Source organism: Emydura macquarii, unplaced genomic scaffold (assembly GCF_026122565.2).
Source record: "Emydura macquarii macquarii isolate MOO-44397 ecotype Brisbane River unplaced genomic scaffold, CSIRO-AGI_Emac_v2 contig_1551, whole genome shotgun sequence".
NCBI lineage: Eukaryota > Metazoa > Chordata > Testudines > Chelidae > Emydura > Emydura macquarii.
Window position 1 is genome coordinate 5,373,291 of NW_027131688.1, and position 6,000 is coordinate 5,379,290.

Here is a 6,000-nt window from a genome sequence, read left to right on the forward strand (position 1 = left end):
AGCTTTGACTTCAGTAATGAATCGCAGGATGCTAATCAGTGTTCGAGCATGCATTGTCTATTGCAGTCATTTGGAATAGCTAAGTCCCGCTGCCAAGCGCTACGCTACCCACCTTTCGTGAGACCCGCCACTGATTAATGACCTAGGCGCCGATCCAGCAATACACTTGCGCACGTGCTTAACTTTGATCGAACTTCAGTGGGACAATTTACATGCTTAAACTTTAGCCCGTTCTCAAAGGCTCTGCTAGATTGTGGATCTAGTTGTTTACCAAGCCAAAGGCATAAGCCTCAGAGTAGCAAAGCAGTTAAGCGTACATTCACTTCCCAGATCAGACCTTGACATTTACTTGTTGTTGCATAGGATGTAATCAGCACCTAATTTTTAATTACAAATATCAAACTATTCATAGAGGTGAAATACTGAGTGTGATAACCTTTTCCTCTGTAAGTACGGTTGCTCTGCTTTCCTTTTGTCTTCCAATGCCCTATTATGCAGTCTAATTATGAGGATTATGGGGCAATCAATCTGGGACCTACTTCTGCAATAATTAAACAACAACTCCTCACCTGCATCAACCCTGGCTCTTCAGTAAATAGATCCTGGTTCAGTCTGACAGGGCCTATCTATTCCAGTCGTCTCTTTCGCTTTCCGGTCACAAATGATGCTTCATCCTCAGCTCGTTTCTGGGTCAGCAGAGAGACCGACCATAGCTTATATGAAATAATGGAAATCCCTTGTCTCCTGGTTTTAATTCCTTTTTCCTAAATGACCAGATGTGGAGGCAAGAGAGGGATGTAATTTCAGAGTTAGTGCTCCAATGACCTTTTCAGAAATATCTTCAGCAGCAGGAACAACATGAGAGTCTCACCTCCTGAAATTGCCAGCCATAGTGCTGCCTGGACACAGACCCACGTTTCTTCCTGCCTTTCCCTCCCTGAAAGGAGGGAATTTCAGACATTTTTTCCAAGGTGTTTATGCAGAAAGATGCCAAATACAGAGTCAACACTAGATTTATTTACATTATTAAGGGGACAGTGGTGACGTGGGATGTAGCCAGCACAAGGGACTAATTAGGCATAAATTGAACCTTATGCACAGGTGCCGGCGACCTGTGTTGCTGATAGCAGCTTCCACTGAGGTTCTACCAACCCCGCATCAGCAGACAGGACTGGGTAGTGGGTAAAATCTTGGATCCACCCCCTGCAGCTTCATGAGCACCATGGAATTAACGTGACATGCCACCATCACATTGTTCACTCTGCTTGTGTTCTTGTTCCCTTCCCCCACTCTGTCTTGTCCTGTCTATTTGGATTATAATCGCTTCAGAGCAGGGACCATCTAGTATTCTGTGTTTGTGACATGCCTAGCACAACGGGGCGCCACTCTTGGTGTGCCCTGAGACGCTACCGTAATAATAAGAATACTGGCTAAAAAGGGTAATATACTCTTTGGCCTTGTTTGAGAAGGGCTGACTTGAACAACTGCGTTATAAACTCCTACAGAATAAAAGGAATGGTGTGGTTTAATGCTAAGAACACTTTAAATATATAGGAAGCTACAAAAAAGAAATCCCTGCTTAGAACTCCTATGGCATCACAGTGAGAATAAGAAAGAAATACAGCTGTTCCAATTATTAGAAGCTAAATGTGTAGAATTAATCTAATTACTAGAATATAATCCAACTATTTGCATAATAGTAACTGGCAAATTTCTATTTTTGCATACTCTACAGAGCAAAACAAATTTATATTCCCAAACATTTCCTGGATAACATAATGAAGGCGTCATTAGCATATATGTGTTGATTTCCTTGTAAAAATAAATATAGGGACAAATTTCATTCTCGTTCAACTTTGTGGGGTTCATTTGGTTTTACTTTAATGTAATAAAGACCAATGGAGTCAGAAAAATGAACAGCAATGGTCTCCAGCTACTCAGCAAGTGGACCTTGTTAATACAATACAATTTTCAAGCCACCTGACGAATACAAAATGTCTTGGATGCACCTGAGGTCAAAATGCAGGCACTTGATTTTCTATGTCAGACATAGAGGGACATTAAGATCACCTGAGTAATAGAATCATAGAATCATAGAGTTGGAAGGGACCTCAGGAGGTCATCTAGTCCAACCCCCTGCTCAAAGCAGGACTAACCTCAGCTATATCATCCCAGCCGGGTTTTGTCAAGCGGCAGCTTAAAAACCTCTAAAGATGGAGATTCCACCACCTCCCTAGGTAACCCATTCCAGTGCTTCACCACCCTCCTAGTGAAAAACTTTTTCCTAATGTCCAACCTAAACCTCTCCCACTGCAACTTGAGATCGTTGCTCCTTGTTCTGTCATCTGCCACCACTGAGAACAGCCTAGCTCCATCCTCCCTGGAACCCCCTTTAAGGTAGTTAAAGGCTGCTGTCAAATCTCCCCTCATTCTTCTCTTCTGCAGACTAAACAAGCCTAGTTCCCTCAGCCTCTCCTCATAAGTCTTGTGCTCCAGCCTCCTAATCATTTTTGTTGCCCTCTGCTGTACTCTCTCCAACTTGCCCACACCCTTTTTGTAGTGGGGGGCCCAAAACTGGACACAATACTCTAAATGCGGCCTCACCAATGCCGAATAGAGGGGAATAGTCACTTGCCTTCATCTCCTGGCAATGGTCCTCCTAATGCAGTCCAATATGCTATTAGCCTTCTTGGCAACCAGGGCACACTGCTGAATCATATCCAGCTTCTTATCCACTGTTACCCCAGGTCCTTTTCTGCAGAACTGCTGCCTAGCTCATCGGTCCCCAGTCTGTAGCTGTGCATGGGATTCTTCCATCCTAAGTGCAGGACTCTGCACTTGTCCTTGTTGAACCTCATCAGATTTCTTTTGACCCAATCCTCCAGTTTGTTTAGGTCCTTCTGTATCCTATCCCTACCTTCCAGGGTATCTACCACTCCCCCCAGCTTAGTGTCATCCGCAAACTTGCTGAGGGTGCAATCTACCCCATCCTCCAGATCATTGATGAAGATGTTGAACAAAACCGGCCCCAGGACCAACCCCTGGGGCACTCCTCTTGTGACCAGCTGACAGCTAGACGTGGAGCCATTGATCACTACTCATTGAGCCCTATGCTCTAGCCAGTTCTCTATCCACTTTATAGTCCATTCATCCAACCCATACTTCTTTAACATGCTGATAAGAATACTGAGAGAGACAGTATCAAAAGCTTTGCTAAAGTCAAGGTATATCACGTCCACTGCTTTCCCCACATCCACAGAGCCAGTCACCTCTTCATAGAAAGCAATCAGGTTGGTCAGGCATGACTTTCCCTTGGTGAATCTGTGTTGACTGTTCCCGATCACCTTCCTTTCTTTCAAGTGCCTTAAAATGGATTCCTTGAGGACCTGCTCCATGATTTTTCCAGGGATTGAGGTGAGGCTGACCAGTCTGTAGTTCCATGGATCCTTTTTCCTCCCTTTCTTGAAGATGGGCACTATATTTTATTTTTTCCAGTCATCAGGGACCTCCCCAAATTGCTATGAGCTTTCAAAGATAATAGCCAATGGCTCTGAAATCGCTTCAGCCAACTCCCTCAGCACCCTCGGGTGCATTGCATCTGGTCCCATGGACTTGTGTATGTCCAATATTTCTAAATAGTCTTGGACCTGTTCCTTCAGCACTGCAGGATGTTCACCTCCTTCCCATTCTGTGCCGCCCAGTGCAGTAGTCTGGGAGCTGACCTTGTCTGTGAAGACAGAGGCAAAAAAGGCATTGAGTATCTCAGCTTTCTCCACACGGGTCAAAGTGTTGGACTGACCACAGGATGATCAGAGCCACTTTTAATGTACATTCTGAACAGATTAAACCAAACCTGTACATAGAGAGCCAAGACATCCATGTCTTCAAGAAAAACTGAGGAAAGGAAAAAACTGAAAGCATCATTACCCAGTGATACATATGAAAAGCTGCATATATTTAAATTGGCCATTCTTCAAGTTTCAGAAGAAACTCTAGGCAAAAATCAAAGACAGCACCGTGATTGGTCTGATGAAAATGACAATGAAATAAAAAATCCTCAAGGAAAAGAATGATGCATTTATGTCTTGGCAAAATGACAAATAATCAACATCAAAGAAAGATACATTCAAGCACCTGCAAGCCAAAGCTCAAAGACGGCTTCATGTCCTACAGGATAACTGATGGGAAAAGAGAGCAGAAGAAATACAGTATTACACTGATACTAACACAAAGCTATTTTATGATTCCCTGAATATGGCCCATCAAAATCAGGACCAGCTCCACTAACAAGTTCAGATCTATTGACCTTAATCAAGGGCAAGAGCGGCATCTCTGAAAGATGGGTGCAGCACTCTACTGGGCTAGTCGACCATCTTGCTACGGTCTACACACAGGTGCTAGAGGAACTGACTCAGCACCCTACATGTGAAGAAATTGCCCAGCCACCTAGCACTGAGGAAGTGCAAAAAGCTAGCAAACCAATGAAGTCAGGTAAATCACCAAGAAAAGACAGTATATCTGCTGAAATCTTCAAACCTGCAAGCTCCAAAACCGTTAACTATCTACAAGAAATCATTAAGGATATCTGGGAAGCTGAGAAAATTCCTCAGGAGTTCAATCATAGTTACATTATACAAAAATAAAGACAGTGGTATCTCCCTGCTATCTGTAGGTGGTAAAATCCTCACCCATATTTTTGCTCAATCAGCTTGTCAAAACAGTACCAAAGAAGTTTTTACCAGAGATCTAATATGGATTTAAATCAGTTCAGCGCATTGTTGTGAGACAGATTCCAGAAAAAATTATGGAACAAAACATGGAACTGTATGCTGTCTTCATTGATCTTGAAAAGCATACGACACTCGGATCAGAAATGGCCTCTGGAAATTCAAAAAAAAGTTTGGTTGCCCCATCAAATTCACTAACATCATGTGTTGAGTCCACGAAGCCACGACTGGCCAAGTACTCTCAGATGGTTGCCTTTGTAAACCATTTCCATAATTAATGGGGTGAAATTAGGCTGTGTGCTGACCCCAGCCCCATTCGGTCTCTTCTTGGCAGACATTCTGAATTATGCAATGGGCAACCTTCAAAAAAGCATCTACATAACGTGCAGAATTGATGGAAAACTCTTCCATCTCCAAAGACTTACTTCAAAGACAATGTTCTTGAGCAACTCTTACGTGAAGCCCTTTGTGCTCATGATTGTGCTGTATTTAGTCATAAAGAAGTGATCTAAAGCTAATGTTTCACAGGTTCTTGGCAGCAACTAAACACTTTGGACTCATCAGCCTGGAAAAAAACTAATGTCCTCAAACAACAAGCTCCCCATCAACATTACCACTGATCCAAAAATCACCATCAATGGTACAAAACTAAAGAATGTCAATCCCTTTACATATCTTGGCAGCACCACCTCAAGTGACACTTCCTAGGATCATGAAGCATCCAATAGTTCACAAAAGGCAATCCAGAGGTTTGGAAGGCTTCCCCATAGAATACCTAACCAGTACATCATCAAAGAGTCAACAAAATGGAGGATATACAATGCAGCATTGATGGCATCCCTTTCACATGGGCGTGAAACATGGATATTTACAAAAGACACATTAAGCAACTTGAAAAATTCCACATGGGCAGCCTCTGCTCTATTCTTAAGTTCCACTGCCAAGACATAGTCTCAAACTTTAACATCTGTGAAAGAGCAAAAACAACCAGCATCAAGGCAAAGATCATCAATGCTTAGCTTAGATGGACAGGCTGTGTTATCATAATGGGCGATGATGGACTCCCGAAAAAGGGTTTCTACGGTGAGCTGAAACTTGAAAAGCACAGGAGGGGTGTTCAAAAGCACAGGAGGGTGTTCCATGAAAACACTTTAAAGACACCCTTAAGCAGAATCTCACTGCAAAGTTCAGCCTCACAGATGTGTGACCTAAGATAAGTTATTTCCCTAATGGGAGAGTTAACCAGAGCTACTTCTGCCGGCATTTCCTCAGC